The following is a 20336-nucleotide window of genomic DNA, read 5'->3' on the forward strand; positions in this document are numbered from 1 at the left end:
TCCGTGTCAGTCGCTGGCTGGGGACACAAAGTTGGTTATAGCCCCAGTTTTCGAGGTACTCACAGTGTGGTTGGGAGAGGGAGGTCTGTAGTCATGGGAGTCCTGCCTCCCTGCGTGCCCCCTCCCGCTGCTGCTCTGAGGGGTCCCTGGGCTGGCTGGGGCCCAGCTCTCGGAGAAGCCCCCCAGGTGTGGAGTGAACAGCTGGCGGCCGCCCTACATTTCCTACCAGTGGAAACCTGTGCATCCGTCTGTTTCCTAACATCTCATCTTCGGTCATTTTCTGAGCCTCCTGTTTCTGAAGTTATGGAAATAAGCCTCATTCTTACCCTCAGCACAGATCCCAGGCCTCTGCTTTGGGCCCCCTTGGGTCTGTGTTAGGATCCAGGAGCCAGCCATCCTGCTTCTGGAAGAGAGATCATTTCACCACCCCATGAGAGGATTGGCAGCTCTGGCCACCCCGTGGTGTCATTGGACCCAGTGGGCTGGGCACCCAGTAGCAGGGATGGGAGGTCACATTTCCACTGGTCCTGGCCTCTCTTGACTAGCATCTTCCCCAGGTCCCAGTGTTGTGCCAGCTTGGTAAACAAGAGGTGTTAGGAGGCCCACAGGGAGGTTATAGATTAGTCTGGAAGCCACAAGGCATGAAAACACAGGACTCGAATGGAATTATGGGGAGATTGGGATTGAGAAAGACCTCTTACCATGCCCAAAGCCCATCAGTGCACTTAACTGTTCCCCCTTAGATGAAGGCTAAACAGGGACTGGGAAAATAAAGCTTTGGCACTGGAATCTTTATTCACTTGTTCACACATTTATTCATTCAAGAATAATTTAGTAAGCTCCTTCCACATGTCTGGCCCTATAACATTAGATAATTTAAGTTCCTGACCTCATGGAACTTATAGTCCAGTTAAGGAGACAGGCATTAACCAAGTAATCGGATAAATAAATGGCAGCCCCGAGGCTCTCACCCTCACCCCTCTGGGCAGCCAAACACCCTCATGCCTACCCTCCCCTGCCTGGAGAGGGTGGGTGCCCTCTGTGGGCATCCCCAACCTCAGATGGGGACCACTGCCTGTCACCCTACCTCCTTCCCCAAGCAGAATGCCTCAGTTCCTGAGCATCTAAGCACCCACCCTTTCCTGTAAGACCCCCAAGAATCACTGGTTGAAAATCTAGTTGTCCTTATTTGTCCATTTGTCCTCAGCTTGTGTGCGCCGGGGTGGTTACAACAAACAGCACTGTTCAACTGCTAACGAGAAGCATGGGAACGCCTCTCTTCCAAGTAGGAGCCATCAAACCTTATAATCTTTATCCCACCAGCACAGACTGCCCATGGAGCTCAGCGCTTTCAGGAGGAAAGCCAGGGGCCTTTTGCAAAGCAGATATCACATCCTGCTCTACACAGTTTTTTTTTTTTTTGCTACCATGCTAAGGCATCATTTTAGTTGCAGTGTCCCATGAACTGCACCCATGATCATTAAGAACTTTCTGGAGTTAGATTGATGTTGGAAACATTGATCTCCTGCACTAGAAGCTTTCCACCTTCCATCTGTTGGATGCTTTGACCTTTCCTTAACACCATTAAGAGATAAAAAGTTAATCTACTGAGAAAAGATGCGTGACCTTTCGGAAGAGAATGGGTACCACTGTGCGGCCTCCCATGATTGAAGGATTTTTTACGTTCAGGAGTCAGGCTTTATATGTCTCTGAGCAGGATAACTGTGGAGAATAATATCATGGCACAACCAGGAAGGTCTATATCCCAGCTAAAGTAGCTGGGGATTAGGCAAAATGAACGTCAAGGAATGGGGTCACGTGACCTTGTCACGCCACAGCTCACGCTCATGACCAATCCACTTCATTGTTGAACACAGACTTTGGCCTGAAAAATGGTACTTGCTGACAAGAAACTGTTGACTATGGTAACCCTTAGCCAGGAGACGAGGTACCTAGGATGCAATGGACCAGAGTCCTCTCCATTCAGTCATTCACTAATTTGACAAGTATTTGTTGAGTGCCTGGTATGTACCAGATACTTGTCTAAATATTGGGCACATAACAATGAAAAAAGTCAGAAGCCCCTGACTTCAAGGAGCTCATATCCTAGTTGAGAAGACAGATAATAAATAAGATACAATGAAATATAAACAGTATATAAGTAAAATGCATGGTAAGTAAAATAATGATGAATCCTAAAGAAAAAATAATGCAGCAGGGCAGAGGGGCAGGAATTATCTGAGTGGTGGAAAGCTGAAATTTTAAATGACAGGCCAGAGGAAAGTATTGGAATTGTTTGCTGTCGTTTTGTTTTTATTTTTGTTTTTTTACCTATTATGTCTTTTGAGAAGGGCAGAAAAACAAAAACAAAAACAAACCAAAAAACAAAAAAACCAAGCTCCTGGCCTATGGCTGATAACACATTAGCTAATCTCTTCTCTTTATAGCTAGAGACTTTATCATACAAATTCATGTTTGGGATGAAGAAGCTTACTAAGTCCTCCAAGATCAAGGAAAATATCTTTCTTTAGTAAGTGAATCAAGCAAATGGAAGCACAGATGTTGGAGGGATTTATAACAACAATTGACCAAGGTGAGTCACAAGTAGCCTGAATATATTTAAAAACAAATATATATATATATATTTTTTTAAATTTTATTTATTTATTTTTGGCTGTGTTGGGTCTTCGTTGCTGTACGCGGGCTTTCTCTAGTTGCGGCGAGCGGGGGCCACTATTCGTTGAGGTGCGCGGGCTTCTCATTGCAGTGGTTTCCCTCATTGTGGAGCATGGGCTCCAGGCGCACGGGCTTCAGTAGTTGCGGCACACGGGCTCCGTAGTTGTGGCTCACGGGCTCTAGCGCACAGGCTCAGTAGTTGTGGCACATGAGCTTAGCTGCTCCGCGGCATGTGGGATCCTCCCGGACCAGGGATCGAACCCGTGTCCCCCGCATTGGCAGGCGGACTCTCAACCACTGCGCCACTGGGGAAGCCCCAACAAATATATTTTTAAACGTGACAAATAGAACCTTAGCATCCTACATTTCATACCAAGGTAGAAACGTTCTTATGAAATTAGCGAGGACCGAGTGGATGGGTCCCCACACCTTGGCTTGTGAACCCTCACGCCCATTCCCATTCTTGCCCTGACCCGTGCTGTGTGGCAGAGGTTGACTTGTACCCAGCCATCAGGTAGTCCGTCTCCAGTAACACTGGCCGATGAGAGGCACAGGAGGTGCAGAGCAGCAGGAAGAGAGAGACCAGAGCATCTCGCCCTTCCTTTCTGCTTCGGGTGGTCCCTCCGGGCAGCGGCTCCATCTCCAGCCTGGCTCAACCTCCTGTAGGGCAGCTCCCCTTCCATGGTCTCGACGCTGGCTCTGCAGGTTCTGGTTCCTTCTGGGCAGCCACATCCTTCCCGGTCCCAGCTCCCTCTGGATGGCCGAGGGAACAGCAGCTTCTTGCTGGTGCTGAGAGCTAGGTTTGCTCTTTCAACTCATCCAGCTTCTTTGGCTCACTGTGAATTCCCCCTGACTGAACTATCTGATGTGGGTTCTGTGTCCCTGACTAACCCCTGATGTGAATGCAAATCAACTTCAATAGCTCTAGGACTGAGCCGTAAGAGATCCGTGTACCAAATCTCTCAGCCCCTTATAAACCACCAAAAAAAAATTCATGAATCCATCCCAGGCCATTCCTGCGAGTGAATGCCCTACCAGCCTTGTTTACCTGCCCTCATTAAGCCCCATCACCATTCTTCACTGAAGCACTCATCTTCGCTCCCTGACTACTGGACACACATCAGGCTGCTTACCTCCCTTTCTGAAGATGGTCCACCCCTTGACTCCTCGGCCCCAAACACTTGGGCCAGGGCCCCTTGGTTCATGGGGCTATATTTGGTGGTACTACTTTTGAGAGCCACACATGGAGGCTGAGGGCTCCATTGCGACCAACCCCTCTTTTCTCATTAGATGTTACCAACTTCTTCATCAGCATCTCCTGGAGCTCCCAGAAATTTGCCTCTCAAGGACTCTGGCGGCAGTTTTTTTTTTTTTTTTTAAATGAAGTACATGTGGGGTGACACAAGAGCTACAAGTGTCCGATTTGGCTCTCTGGACACTGGCTCTGCCTGGTCTTCATTTCTGTTTTCTGAAGGGTGAGGATTAGCTGAAGCATAAATGCCTTCTTTTCCGCACAAGAAAAGCTCAGCTTTCTCCACTGCCACCTTTCTCAAGCTGTAATCTGAGGAGCAGTAAGATTTGAATGTACTTAGATTGTTAGTAATGAAGATTCCTGAACCCTACATCCGACTTAGCAAAGCAAAACCCTTGTGACCTGAGAGTCCTGGTCTTAACCACCCCCTGGGGATTTTCATGCAGACCGAAGGTTAAGAATCTGTGTGCCGGGCTTCCCTGGTGGCTCAGTGGTTGAGAATCTGCCTGCCAATGCAGGCGACACGGGTTCGAGCCCTGGTCTGGGAAGATCCCACATGCCGCGGAGCAACTAGGCCCGTGAGCCACAACTACTGAGCCTGCGCGTCTGGAGCCCGTGCTCCGCAACAAGAGAGGCTGCGACAGTGAGAGGCCCGCGCACCGCGATGAAGAGTGGCCCCCGCTCGCCGCAACTAGAGAAAGCCCTCGCGCAGAAACGAAGACCCAACACAGCCATAAATAAATAAATAAAAAATAAAAATTTAAACTGTAGTTCATTCATTAAAAAAAAAAAAAAAAAAAAGAATCTGTGTGCCACAGCTTTTCAAAGCCTCAGACAAGGGCCATGGACACCTACTTGCTCTGTGTGTCCAGTGACCCCTCCACTTCCTCTGGGAAATGCTTCCCTTACCACACAGGGAGTGGTATATGACTTTACCCCACTGGTCAGAGTTCCTTGGTCCAGAAGTAGGCACCTGACCCAAACTAGATCAGTCAGAGACCCCCCTGGGAACTTAAAGTTGGAAGCAGGAAAGAGAGGCAAACTGTCTCCAGGGATGGAATCAAAAGCCCCAATCTGTCAGTGAACATTTTCCACCACAGGTAGAAGAAGGCATGTAGAGAAAGAACGGAAGCATCAAGCAGAATTCTAGAAAAGAAAAGGCATGAGAAAGTCCTGGGGGCCCAGATATATTTCTGCTCCTCCTGTAGTTTGGTAGTTCAGTCTGGTTTGGCTTTACGGGCTCCTTTGGATTCTGGGAACCAGTCAAGTCCTCCTTTTACCTAAGTCACTCTGAATGGAGTGGAAATTGCAATGGATAGATTTTATACCGTGTTCCACAAGTACAAAGAATCGGTCTCAAGCCTAAATTCTCTCTTTTACTTTGCACTTCTCCTAATCGGAGCTGGAAGAAAGCTGGGAAATCATGTCGTCCAAGGGATGTCACACAGTGCTATAGAGTCCTATGTTTCCCTGGAGATTCTCAAGAATGAGCAGGATCTCAAGTGCTGGGGTCCCAGATCCACTCCCAGCACTGCACCTTTTACTCTGTTTAGATACTGGGTTTCCAGAAAAAATTTCATTTGGAAAAAAAAAAAAAAAGAGTTCTATTTCAAGGAAAACAAACAAATACGCTGACGTAGCCTTTCTCCCATTATACAGACGGGGAAGCTGATAAGCAATGCCTTGCCCAAGGTCAAATAACCAATTCTGAGACTAAAAACCTTATGGAAACAAGCAACCTGATTAAAAAATGGGCCAAAGACCTTAACAGACACCTCAGCAAAGAAGATATACAGACAGCAGATAAACATATGAAAAGATGGTCCATATCCTATATTATCAGGGAAATGTAAGTTCAAACAACAACGAGATACCACTGCGTACCTATGAGAATGGCCAAAATCCAGAACACTGACAACACCACATGCTAGTGGGATCTGAAGCAACAGAGACTCTCGGTCATTGCTGGTGGGAATGCAAAATGGTACAGCCACTTGGAAAACAGTTTGGTGGTTTCTTGCCAGACTAGATATACTCTTACCATATGATCTAGCAGTCATGCTTCATGATATTTACCCAATGGACGTGAAAACTTATGTCCACACAAAAACCTACACGTGGATGTTTACAGCAGCCTTATTCATAATTGTCAAAACTTGGAAGCATCCAAGATGCCCTTTAGTAGATGAATGGATAAAAAAACAGTAATACATCCAGACAACGGAATATTATATAGCTCTAAAAATAAATGTGCTGTCAAGCTATGAAGGGTTACGGAAGAATCTTAAATGTGTATTACTAAGTGAAAGAAGGCAATCTGAAAAGGCTACATATTGTGAGATTCCTACCATATGACATTCTGGAAAAGCAAAACCATGGAGACAGTTAAAAAGGCCAGCGGGGCTTCCCTGGTGGCGCAGTGGTTGAGAGTCTGCCTGCCAATGCGGGGGACACGGGTTCGAGCCCTGGTCTGGGAGGATCCCACATGCCGCGGGGCGACTGGGCCCGTGAGCCACAACTACTGAGCCTGCGCGTCTGGAGCCTGTGCTCCGCAACAAGAGAGGCCGCGATAGTGAGAGGCCCGCGCACCGCGATGAAGAGTGGCCCCCGCTTGCCCCAACTGGAGAAGGCCCTCGCACAGAGACGAAGACCCAACACAGCCATAAATAAATAAATAAATAAATAAATAAATAAATTAAAAAAAAAAAAGGCCAGTGGTTGTCAGGGTTTGGGGGGAAGGGAGGAATGAATAGGCAAAGCACAGAGGACTCTTAGGGCAGGGAAAATACTCTGTGTGATACTGTAATGGTGGCCACATGTCATTATACATTTGTCCAAATCATAGAATGTATAACCCCAAGAAGGAAACCCTCATGTAAACTGTGGACTTTGGGTGGGTGATAATGAATCAGTGTAACATCATCAACTGTAACGCAAGTCCCACTCGGGTGGGGAAGGTTGATAATGGGTAAGACCACGCACATGTGGAGGCAGGGGATATATGGGAAATCTCTGTACCTTCTCCTCAATTTTGCTGTGAAAAAGACAATTTTTTCCTCTGAAAAAAGTAAAGCCTTAATAAAAAAAAAAAAAAAATCAATTGACACACACACACAAACCCTTATGGAAACCCACCATATACTTCCTAGATTTGATCCTCTGAAAACTTTTCCTTTTATATACTTGGAAAGGTACGAGTTTTTTAAAAAATAAACAGCAGCATGAGGTCCACTTGGGAACCTATTATCTGGAAGAGCGGCGCTTTTTAACCAGGCTTGTCTCCTGTCCCAGCTGTCCTTTGTCTTATGCTGCCATGGTACATGCCCAATCAGACTTTCCACCACGCCAAACTGCTGTCATCACATAAATGCAGTGGGGAGCCACTTGGCATGTCGTAGGCCCTCAATGGGTATTTACTGAATCAAGAAATAGAAATCTCCCTTTTCCAACAACCTTCCTTCCCTGAGTTAAAACACATTCCAACAGCAACAACACAAAAATGCAGCCCCGCAGCTCAGGCAGTGGGGAGGCGGGGCGGGTGGGAAAAAGCTGATTTCGGGTTCCGTCCAGCTGCCACTCTGAAGGGCAAGGTTGGTTGCCTTCAGTGCCAATCTCAAGAGTGCGAGCAGATGTGAAAATCAAACACAGGATTTCAGAAGTATAAACTGTTTATCTGTGTGCTGAGAAAACCTATTCATCGCCTGAGCAGGCCACTCAGTCCCCGCAGTTCCTTCCTTCCTAATGGGCGTCTTGCAGTTATTTTTTTCTTGGTGGCAGTGTGACTCCTCGCTGGGTGGTAGGGTGTAGGCTGGGCTGTGCAGTGACTGCCCAGGAGACGAGGCCAGCCAGGGTAGGGTGAACACCTGCTGCCATTAATTTTTAGGGAACGAGCACCGTGATTCTACCCAACACCAAGTTTATGTGCCAGACAGCCACCTCCTGGGCCAGAATGGAGCTTGCAGAGCAAGAAATAAAACATCAGGAGAATCCAAAGCATTGTCTGCTGGGAGGAAAGGACTGAAGGGCTTGCCTGTCGAGATTGATGCCAGAGCAGGCCCCAGAGAAGCATCCTGGAATGAACTCATGTGGGTGCCAGGGAAGGACTGTACCCATCCAAGGTGCCTGGGACCCTGACTTCTGGGAGAGAGTAGCACAGAGCAACTGGAGGGTGAAATGCAAAGAAGAGACCTGAGAGTCGCAGGTCTGTGTGGGAAGCCTGGCTCCACCACTTCCTGATTGTGTGACTATGGTTCAGTTGTTTCCCTTCTTTGGGCTTCTGGGTTCTCATCTGTAAAATGGGACAATAGTAGTCCTGAACTCCTAGACTGTCTGTGAGAGTTGAATGAGATTGTCCACATAGGGCTCTTAACATAGTGGGTGCTCAATAAAGGAAGTTATCATTGGTACGATGATCACTGGCCTGTGGGTCCAGGCCATGGAGCAATTGCCTGCATGATGGGGGCTGAGCAGGCCTCCCAGACCCTCTGTGTCCTTGTCCCAGCTGTCAAGGTGGCTCTGTTCTCTTGACCCTCTGACTAGTCAGACACAGATGCCACCTGGGAGGGGTAACGTATCTGGTTTGCTCTGCCACCTCCTAGCTTGGGGCAGGTCTCTTAGCCTCCTTGTAGCTCCATTTCGTCTCCATAAAACAGGGCCAAGAATCCTTACCTTTGGGGGGCTGCGGCGAGCAGTACTGAGATAGTGAGTATAAATTGCAGTGTTCTGTCAGGCGTGCTTGAAGCATCTGATAAACAATAGCTATAATAGCTATGATGGTAAATATTAATAGTGACCATGGATAGCTGTCAGAGCCCCTGAATAATTTCTATCTGAAGGAAAGGCTTTGTGCATGGAGAACTGCCCGGGCAAGATCATACTAAGCAGGCCTCTAAATCCTAACAGGATAGTTACACAGGCTCTACAGAGTCAAAATCTCCTTCTATTCTCACAAAATCTTATTCGTGGAGGAGGACAATTGATAGCTTCCCCTACTTTACAGAGCAGATCACGGGGACTGATTAAGCATATTGTGGGATCACACAGCTAATACCTGGCAAGGTGAGGCTCCAGACCTGTCTAAAATCATGAAGCCCAGTGGTCCTTCCACTGTCACAGTGGATTGCAACCAGGGGCAATTTTGCCGGCTAGGGGACATCTGACTATGTTTGGAGACATTGTTTTGTTTGTTTGTCACAACTGGGAGGGGGAGACCCTACTGGCTTCTAGTGGGTAGGTGCTAGGGATGGTGATAAACATCTTCCAATGCGTAGGACAGCCTCCACGACAAAGAATTACCCAGCTTAAAATGGCAGTAGTGCGGTGGTTAAGAAACCCTGAACTACCCTCTAGCTGCTTCGACCTGAGGTATCCTGACCAGTAGAGGTCAGAGGGATATGGAAGGGAGACAGGAGGCGATGGCAGTGGGGGAGAGGGGAAGTTCAAATACACACCTCACCTCCCCCACCAAGGGAATGCAGCAGCGGAGATGCTATGCCAGTCTGAGCCTCCCGTCTTAACACGCCTAGGATTGCCCACCTCTGCTCTCTTGGGACAGAGCCAGTTTGACTTCCTTGAGGCTAGGTCCTCCTGCTCTGCCTGAGCTGCCCCAGATGACACCATGTGGAGCAGGAATGAGCTACCCAGCTGAATGCAGCAAGACAAATAGCGGTTATTGTTTTAGGTGACTCGTTTTTGGAATCTTAATGATTAAAAAAAACCAACAAAATTTTTTATTGTATTGGTGAAAGCACACGGGCCTGCATCAAAAGGCACTTGGGCCATTTAAAATGAAAAGAGGGCCTCGGGGCCCCCAACATTCTGTAAGGTATACTCAGCTACAAATGTGAACCATTTCTTAAGAAAATGGAAGAATCTCTCAAAGGACAAAGCTAAGAGCCCAGAGAGCTGAGAAAAAAAGCTGGGAAGAAAATGGAATCAGGGGCACTCTTCTAGGGAGAAGAACTGGGTCATGGTCAACTAATATTTCATGACCCCCTCTCCCCAGAGCACAGGGCCCTAGCAACGTATGCCCAGTTTAGGTTTCAGAATTGCTATGGACCAACGAGTGCTATGCGTTTCCCATTCTTCTTCTTTTTGAAAGGGAGTTATCTATTGCAGTTATTCTATCCCCGTTTCACCATTGTACATTGGGTGCAGGAGTGCAGGTAACTAGTCCTTTTACTTTTTACATTATGGCTCTCTCAGGAACTTCATCTAAGGAGTTTTATGTGCATCTGGACCTGATTTCAATGACTACATCTTGAAATTTCTAACTAATGTTGTAATGGTATGTGATTTGTGCAGGAGAAGGGAGTGTATTTTGCATGTGGCAGGGATGTGATTGTTGTGACTACAAGGAGGATTGTGGCAGATGGTTTCAAAGATGGCTGCAAAAATCCCTCTCATGTTCATGTCCTTTTATATTGTGTGAGCAGCCTCTCCCATCAAGAGATGGAGCCTATTTCCCCTCGTCTAGCATCTGGGTGGCCCTGTGACTTCCTTTGACCACCAGAATGTGGCAGAAGTGATGTTGTCCCACTTCTGAGGTCAGACCTCCAGAACCCTGACACCTTCTGATAAACTTCCAGAAGGAGATCTCTTGCCACCATGGGAGGAGGCTCAGTCTAGGTTATTGAATGTTGGGAGACCACATGGAGAGAGAAGTCACATGGAAGAGAACCAAGGTGCCCTATGTGACAGATGGCACAATGTCCCGTGAATGAGGCCATCTTGGAATCTCCAGCCCCAGTCAAGCCAAACCAGCCAACTCCATGAGGAGCAGAAATGAGCCATTCCTGCTGAGGGGAGACCTGCCAAAATTGCCAACCAACAGAATCATGAGCCATAAAAGGTTGTTTTGAAACACTAAGTTTGGGGGTGATTTGTTACACAGCAATGGCTAACTGAAACAAGGGGTTTGTTCAGGTGCTTGCTCACCCTAAGGTGATGAAATTGCTTTCGATTCACTCCAAATCAAAGCTGAGCTGCCAGAAATGACATCTCAGAACCCCACACCTCATTAGTAGCCTGACTTCCTGACAGGCCTTGAAACAGCTCCCCACATAAATGCTGGGAAGCTCAGCGGGGACCCAGATGCTGCTACCAAGAGCACTCGCTTTGCCAGGCTGACATCTCACTTCTTTAACTTCCAAGAAAAAATGAGGAGTGGAGGACGAGAGAGGAAGAAACGGCACTGGTGCTCTCTCATTGCCAAATTCCAAAGAGGATTTTTTTTTATTGTGCTCATTTTCCTTTTTAGCTGCCACTACTGCCCAGCTGTTAAGTGCCAGTCATGTTGCATGGATAACTTTTAAAAGTTGAAAGTTGATTCCCCTGCAATCCCCACTTTGCAGATGACAAAACTGGGACTCTCAGAAATGATGTCACTTAGGTGAAGGCATTCAACTCGAAGGAGGGTAACCTGGTATAAGAACCCGGTGTTTCTGACTTTGGACGCATTCTGTTAACCTCCGTGTTGTCACGTAACACGTGTGCAGGGCTGTTGTTCATTTCGCCTCCCTTCGGCGTCTACACTGCACTTGTCCTGGCCACACCGAGCTCTGAAAGCAGAAATATAATTTGTAAATGAGGTACCCGAAACGTAGAAAGCTAACTGAACGTCAAGGTGTGGCTTGGGATGGTCATGAACCTGGGCTGGGGTGAGGTACACTACCCTAGGCAGAATGATGGCAGGAAGTGAGTGGAGTGCTTTTTAACAGAGAAGAAAAGGCAAGGTTTATTAGGGATTCCATTCTGTTTGACACTGTGCTAGGAAGTAGGTATATTCGTCCTATTTTAGAGATGAAGAATCTGACCCTCAAAGAAGCTGAGTAACTCACCCAAGGTCACAGAGGCAGTAAACGGCAAGGAAGAAGTTCAGATCCAAGTGTTGCCAATGCCAACGTACATTCCTTTTCCATGAGTTGGGCTAGCTGTCAGAGGGGTGGGGCCGTCGAACTCCTCTTCCAAGCCCGGCTGGAACTGAATATCCATCTTCACGGGCAAAGAGAATTTTCCTTTGGCTCTGTTCCTGTGAGGCTTGGCCATCAAATCTCGAGCAGCTACGTCTGCCCCTCCAGGATCCTGAATCTGCGAATAAAGCTGGTATGTAAACTAGCTGGAAGAAATGAAAGTGTACGACTCTATAGGATCAAATAACCTGAAAGAGTGTGCGAGAGAGGATACCCAGTAATCTCTGTCTATTTCTATTTTCAGTTTTTCCTGACAAGGTCTTCACTGATTCATTCCTTTGACAGTGTGGATTAAACACACACCTTGTCTCAGTGCTATTCTGCTTATTCAAGATGCATTAAGGAACAATACAAAACCCCTGTCCTCAGGAGATCTGCGTTCTAGTGGAGCAGAAAGACCCTACACGGTTTTCTGCTAAACAAATCTCCTTTTTCTCAAATTAGAAACAAGCCCAAGATGGTCAGAAGAAGCAGGGAAAGAGCAAACTCTCCATCAGTCTCCTTTTTCCATTTATTAAAATCTAAACAAGTTAATCTGGGATGAAATCTCAATGTGTAATGATTTTTACCCACTGGCCCACGCCACTCCCCATCAGGAGGTCAGGCTGTGGTGAAAGGCTATTTGGAGCACCCTGACTAAGAAGCCCTCTGCACCCACCCCGACGGCCTAGCTGACCACAGGAATCCTCACTCAGAGCCTTCCGTGTAGCCAACCCAGCTCCAAAGAGTCTCTTAGAAATGCGCCAGGAGCGCTCCAAGACATATTTTTCCCCTTACTGATAGCAATTAATGTGCCACAAGTCATTGCCAAAATAAGTTGCTTATTTTAAAGCAACTCAAATAGGCTATTTCATTTTCTAGGCCCATTCATTACAATGTTGATTCACCCTTCGCAGAAGCAATTGAAGCCCTGTTTGGGAGGACGACCACGGGTCCAACTTTAGCTTAACTCCTTGGACTTTGAGGTTATTTACTGCTTCGTCATTCCAGGAGGGCGAAAGGGCGTCTTATTTTGATATTTAATTCAAAGGCAGAGGAATTAAGGAGGGGGTGGGTAGTGAAATGACCAGTTAGAATTGGTATCATTGGCAAGAGTTTTTAAGGTCATTGAAGAGTCATCGACCCTCACGGCTGACAATTCCAAAAAAAATAGTAGTTATAAAAGGGAAAATACCAATTGTTGTCTTGTCAAACAAAAAACTAAGCATTGTGTTTCGCATGAACACCCAGTAGCTTCCACCAATTTTGCTAAGCACGTTTCCCTTTGGGCGGGGATTGTCAAGTCTTCCCTTCTATTACATCCTTTCATTGACATGCTGGAGGCCCCAGGGGAGGACAAATCCACCCAGACATTTGTAACTCTGAAAGTTCATTTGCGTCATTTGCGTCCAAGATGGGTCATTATTCTAGGCTCAAACCACATCCTGCAAAATGAAAACAACAAGGAGACCTTTGACCAAAAACTGGGGAGGAGGTGAGAGAAGAAGCAAAGGGATTGGCACGCTGGTAAGGTGTTAAAAGACGCAGCTAGTGTTTCAGGATTTTTTAGAAACAAACTCTCCCTGCAGTGCAATGTACTTACAACCTTTTCTTGGCTACGTGTAGTACCCTGGAGATTACCATAAGTAACTTATAATAGAATTTTTATTAGCGGTAGTAATTTTTTATGATAATTAGCGTAATCTGCAGCCCATAAAATCAGAAGATATATAGTTATATCTTTTGTACAGGAAAAGTGTTTCTTCCAACAATGGAAACACCATAAATGGCAAATGCAGCTTTATGGCCACCGTTGGCTTTTACGCTGGGCTGTTTGGTGTCCCTTTCCTTATTAACACTCTTCATTACTCTGGTAGTAAACATTGGATGACAAATTCAAAATGTGCTCAATGCCATCAAAAGGCAGCAGAAGCATCTCCAAATGCCTGCTAGCCTGGTGCCCTCCTCCTCCCCTGCTTTCTCTCTTCTGTCCAGAGGTTTCCCAAAGGCAAGGTCATTTGTTAGCCAGCCCCTCCAGGCCCACCCCCAAGCTCAGCCCTGTCAGCCTCTGCATTTTGGGTCTGACACAGAACTATTACAAAATGATCCAACTAGGCTATAATTTCAAGAGAACTAATGGGGCTCTCTGAGTTTGTCCAGAGGAGTATGGAAAACGATTTGAAAAGAATACTCAAGTCTGTACTGGCTGTGCACTAGTAAATGGACGTGTGTATGCTAGCTGCTATAACAATTAAACCCCTGCATTTCAATGATTTAACACAACAGATGTTTATTTGGGGCTCACCTATTAGTCAAGTGCCCGTGAACCTGGTCAGAGAGAGTCTTTCCTCCAAGTAGTGATTTAGAGACCAAGGCTTCTTCCATCTTGAAATTCCACCATCCCTTGGGGGCTCATAGTAATCTGTATCCATTTGCTAAATGCAGAAAGAGAGAAGGAAGAGGGCACTCATTTATTGAAAACCCCATCTCAGAAGTGATGCACTCAATTGGTGAGAACTAGTCACATAACCACAGCCAGTCGCAAGGAGTTCTGGGCCCTTTAGATCCAGGCATGGCAGCTGCCTCACTTCAAGAACTTTAGTCTATAGAAGAGGAAGCAAGAATTTTGTTGAGTAGCTGGTCCATCCCTAAGCCACTGAACAAGACACGGCTAGCATTTATACAGACTATATGGATAGATGTATGTAGATGCCAAGCTCTTCACAGAAACATAACATAATGAGTATAACGTTTAAGAAAAAGATTCTAAAGTCAGACCAGCTGTGTTCAAAGCCAACGTTTTCCTTTTATTGTCATTACGTTATTATTCAGGTTACTTAACCACTCTGAGCCTCAGTGTACCCAGCTGTAATATGGGAATAAAAATAGCTAAAGTGAATTGAATGCATAAGATATGCTATATAGTGTTCTAAGTGTGCTACAAATGTAAGTTCCTTTAATACTCATTGTAGCTCTATGAGGGAGGTGCTATTATTATCTGAACTATGCAAATTGGGAAGCTGAGGTACAGAGAGGTTAAGTAAGTTGCTTATGGTCACACAGGTTATAGTGAAATCAGGATTCAATCCTAGACCTCTCAGGCACTAGCCCCATAGCCTCATTAATGATAATGTCTATCTAACAGAGTTGTTGTGAAAATTAGATGGGATAATAAGTAGAAAAAGATTTTGACAACTAATGAGCACTTAATTTATCTACTTAATTACTTATTTATGCCACCAAATATATCCGCCATCAGCTGGTTGGAGGAGATGCACACAATTAGAATCAGTGGTTTAGGTTAAGGTAGAATTTTTCAAAGGCTGTTCTGCTTAAGTCTATTATCAAAGGGTATTCCTTAAAAGGGGTCTCTATGGTCAAATAAATGTGGGAATGCCGAATATCTTGTCTTAGAGATTCATAGGCATATTAGCCTATCAAAAGCTCTGATAAGTCCTGCAATAAAGAAACCTGTTAAATTCTGTTTAACCTTGCAACTCTCAAGTGTATTTGCTTCTGAACCCCCTAATTAATATAGCCTAAGAAGCTAGTGTTCCATTTAATATACTTTATTACACACTGGGTAATGTTATATTGTCTTCAGGAGCTCTCAGTTGAAAAGTATGTATCTGAAAGTTATGCCTGCAAAACCTATCTGAGGATGGGCCTTAGGAATTTTGGTCAAGAGACTGATGTTTTGTAAATATGTCTGTTTCTACTTAACAAGGGTTTTGTTTGTTTGTTTTGTTTTGTTTTTGAGGGGGGCTGCATATCTATTTAAGCTCTACTAGCTTTCCCAGAAATTCCTGGTGATTTTTTACTGACATCATCAAAAAGGGTTAATTATAGCTCTGCTGAGATCTCAATGCCTTCTATTTACCTTATGTTCAGTCCTAAGAAACAACTCTGCCCACAGTATGGAGGGAGTTGTCAATGGCCACGGAACAGGATAGGGGAGAGGAAACCAAATCAAATTCCCTTTCAGCTTCATTATTTCATTTGCAAATGTAATACAACTTTGCAACATGTCCCCAAGTTAACCCCACCCCCAAATCTTGATTGTTTAATCAACCAGAAGTCAACTAATTAGAATTCTTAATTAACCAGAAACTTGTCCCTTCACTATTCGTTGGAGAGGAAAAATAGATAAATGACAAATTAATAAGCTGATAACAGTAATTTTAAAACAAATGGGAAAATATTTTCCGTAAGAATGACGAAGATATTATTATCCTTAGTGAGTAAACAGGTCATAAAAAATCAGTAAAAAATATCAAGAGTTAATAGAAAATATAGTCAAAGGACAGGAATAGATTAGGTACAGAGAATGCAAATGGCTAATAAACATAAAAAGTCATTTTGGTAATGAAAAAATGTAAATTAAAATCGATAAAACCCATTTTTTCACGTGGCAAATGAATAAAAATTAAAATATCTTCCATGTTTGTCAGGGTACCAAGCATAATATATTTATGCCCACTGGCCTGGTAATGCCACTTCTAGAAATTTATCCTAAAAAAAATCGAACAATCAAATACAGATTTATGTATAGATGTATTTATTGCTGTGTTATTTGTAATAGTGAATGAAAAAAAGGCTAGCTTAACTGCAGAGAAAGATCTGGGACTATCATGGTTGTCCATAGTGGAATGTTATAATTATTGAGTATAAAATGATATTTCCAAAGCTGTATTAATGATACAGTAAAATTATCATATAATTAATAACAAGACACGTTGCAAGATATGAAACTACATTTATACTATTAATTCTGTAAATATACAAGAGGGACAGAAGGAGAAAGAAAGGGAGGGAGAAAAATGAAGCAAATATAATTAAAATGTTAACAGTGGCTATTTCTAGCTTGTAAAAGTTAGAAGTTACTTTGTTTTGTAATTTCTACTTTTCTGTATTTTCCAGCATTTCTACAATGACTGTGAATGATTTTTATAACCAGAAAAATGAAAAAAACAATCAAATCAAAGAAGACATTTTCCGATTACTGCCGATTCAGGTCAGCTCTCCCTTTCACACCCAAGCTAGTATATCATGAAAACTGATGTTTATTCAGAATGGCAACCCAGCAGCCCTGGGAGAGCCTCACTCACTGAGAAAATATTCGCTGAATTTACCACACTGAACTTCCTGAGGCAGGAACGTGAAACACCACATCTTGGAAAGATTTTCAGCAATAAGAAACCAAAAGATGTTTTGGCCAGCCCTCATTTAACTAAAATATCATGTTAACTAAAATAGCACATTAACAGAGAATTCTGATCAGGTGAGATTCTACTGTGCAAATGGTTGTTTAATTATCTGCTACTCTGGCTGACTTATACCTCTGCCTTTATTTTTAATAACATGGAAACTAAAACCTGGCTATATAACTCAGTTCTGGAACACTCCCTACGTTCTCTCCTGTGGCAGAGGTTATTTTGTGTTCATCCAATCCCACAATTTTTTCCACCTGGGCACACAGTTAGACTGCATTTCCCAGTCTCCTTTGCAGTTAGCTACCTCTATGGGATGAGCGCTGACCAAAGGAAAGTGATCAGAAGGGAGGTACACCACTGCCAGGCCTGGCTCGTAAAAGCCTGCCACGTGCTATCAGCTCTGCTCATTCTTGGTCCTCCCCACTTGCTGGATACATGAAGAGACTCCAGTGGAAGAGGACTCCCTAAGGGATGAGGAACCATTAGATGGAAAGAGCCTGAATCCTTGAATGACCATATGGAGCAGAGTGCAGGCATACACCACCACCACCACCACCCGCCCCCCGCCACACACATACACACAGAGCAGGCCTTTTGGGGACTGTGTCATGAATAAGAAACAAACAATTGTTGCATCATTGAAGTCTGGGAGGTTGTATGTTACAGCAGCTAGCTATCACTAGACTATCACTCTACGACAAACCCACTCAATGCGTTACTCTTGGCAGGATGATGGCAGAGAGGCATTTTAGATGAAGCAGAAGATTTAGAGATTATCAAGCTTGGATTTAAATCCCAGTTCCCCCTTTGTCTAGTTCCAGGGCCTTGAACAAGTTAACTCTATCTCTGTAATGCTCAGTTGCCTTTTCTGCAAACAGAGTACAAAAAAGAAATCCCCATCTCATGGTGTTGCCATGAAGTTTAAATTAATGTATGTAAGTGCCTCACGCTGTTCCAGACCAAAGGTCCACAATCAACAAATGGGGGCTTCTCTTTCTCATATGAACAAGATCCATCATAGCAACTGCTTTTCTCAAAGGGAAACTAAACTTCACACTTGGAAAGCAAAGAGATAGTTCCCTGAGGTCAGCTTTCCAGATCCTATTCCTTCATCCAGGCGCTGCCCACAATTCCCCAGCTCCTAGAACCGTGTTCATCATCTCCTCCACACAGCTTGAACCAAAATGTGTCTGACAAACTAAAAGTAGGAGAATCAAATAGAGGAAGTGTCAGCAAAGGACCCTAAATAACCTTTGCTGTGTTTGAGCGTGGCTGATGTCAGTCCTGTATCCTCAGAACGAAAATCATCTGGGATTGAGATGGTGGAATAAAGAGCCCATCATTGATTCATTCATTCAAACACACATTTCCTGAGCATCGGCAGGCATGGTGGCAGGTGCTGGGGTGACAACAGCAGAAGGAGCCCTCAGCCCAGTGGGTGAGAAACAGACATAAACAGACAAAAAATAGTCAGATCAAGGGCTACAATTCATCTATTTAGTCATTCAGTAAATACTGAATATTGAAATGTGCCAGGCACTCAGAGGGGCCAAGGGCTCATTAGCAAACAAAACAGAAAAAAAAAAAAAAAAAAAGAGAAGAAATCCCTGCAGTTATGTGATTCACCTTCTAGATAATGTACAATTTATCAAATAAATAAGTAAAATATATTCCATGTTAGAAGGTGATCAGATATTTGGAGAAACGTAAAGCCAGCATGGGATGGGGATGGGGGCGTTGCCATTCTAGCGTGATCAGGGAAGCCGTCACGGAGAGGGTGATTTAAGCAGAAGCCTGGGGGAGGCGGGGAAAGGTACCGTATTCTCCAAGGGAAGAATGTCCCAAGCAGAGGCAATGACCAGGACCAAGGCCCCACAGCGGAAGTATGCTTTGTGGGATCACGGGACAGCAAGGAGGCCAGTGTGGCCAGAGCGGAGAAAGCACCCCAATTTTGCTTATTCCATCTTGCCCATCGTGTTGCACTGGTGTTGGCCCTAGGGTGTGTTGGCTTCTGTTCTCCAGCAAGAGTGGGAGAGCTCCTGGCAAGAGGACACGGGTGTAGAGAGGCAGGAGCTGGAGGACTGTGATAAAAGTGGATATGAAATAAGCAAAAGACAAGTATTCTCATGTTTGCTACCACGATGACATGTATTATCACTCCTTCCTCGTCCAGAGATAAGGAGATTGCAGCCTGCAGGTCAACAGAGGGGAGAGATGGAAGCTCTCGCAATGTAAGTAGTTGCTCTTGGGACATGTCAGAATCAAATAGGTCAGAGGCTGCCACTCGGTGGAGAGGGTGAGGCAGATGAGCATGAAGGGGACACAGGACAGGAGCCCAGTCCCAAGAGCAGCCCCTGGAGTTTCTTCCCCCCTTGGCCACCTCCCCTTACCAATGGCGCACATCCTCGGGGTGTCATTGGGGTGGGCTGGGGAGTAGTCAACTGTTTCTATTCTACTTTAAGCCAGAAAGCTGCTAGGAGATAGTGATCTGGCCTTTTCCATTATTTCACTGATTCACAGACCCCGACACCCTGGGCAGGGCCTCAGGTGGGGGCTTACATGACGAGCAACATCGCTCCTGAAAGCTACAGCAGATGCTTCGGGAGTCTGGAAGCCTAGCACCCTGGGCTCCTTTACTTTGCACACCCAGTTTTTAAGATAATTTTCCACTGTGGTGATCAAGTCTGAGCTTTTAAATAGGGTTTGTAAAAAATATCGACTTCATGCATTTCTTTGAATAGGCAAAACCTATTCTTATTGCACAAAATCCCAAACGTCTCGCAGTGAAAACCTCCCTGCTGCACCCACCCCGACCACCCACAAGACCGAACCCATGTCCTTAATTTCTTGCATATCCATGGTCCAAAAGAGATCATGTAGCTCTATCTCCATCTCCCCCTGCCCTTTAGTACAAATGATAACATCTTGCTTTTCTCACTTAACAATAAATTATTACAGAAAGAGCCTACTTATTCTTTTTCATGGCTGCATAGTATTCCACGGTGTGGTTGGACCACAATTTATTGGACCAGTCTTCTACTGATGAGCATTTAGTTTTTTTGCCAACGTTCTGCTATTGCCAACACTATGGTAATGAGTATGTACACAGCATTGTGTGCGTGTTTGAATATATCTATGGATGGATTCCTGGAAGAGGGATTTCTCCATCAAAGGGCATATGCACTTGTGATTTTGGTAGATGCTGTCAAATTGCCCTCTCCAGAGGCTGTTCCAAGCTACCCTCCC

At 45.0% G+C, this 20336-nt stretch overlaps 1 long non-coding RNA gene across 1 annotated transcript in view; it reads right to left on the reverse strand.

Moving 5' to 3' along the window:
- Positions 1–11182: 11182 nt before the first annotated feature.
- The window catches only part of LOC137753849 (uncharacterized), a 33446-nt gene continuing 24292 nt past the window's right edge, over positions 11183–20336 (reverse strand). The window contains exons 2-4 of the long non-coding RNA XR_011071600.1: positions 14183–14312; positions 11767–12016; positions 11183–11487 (exon numbers count right to left, since the gene is read on the reverse strand). This is a non-coding gene — a long non-coding RNA (uncharacterized lncRNA). The remainder of the gene's footprint in view (positions 11488–11766; positions 12017–14182; positions 14313–20336) is intronic.

This window comes from Eschrichtius robustus, chromosome 19 (genome assembly GCF_028021215.1).
Source record: "Eschrichtius robustus isolate mEscRob2 chromosome 19, mEscRob2.pri, whole genome shotgun sequence".
NCBI classification, from domain to species: domain Eukaryota; kingdom Metazoa; phylum Chordata; class Mammalia; order Artiodactyla; family Eschrichtiidae; genus Eschrichtius; species Eschrichtius robustus.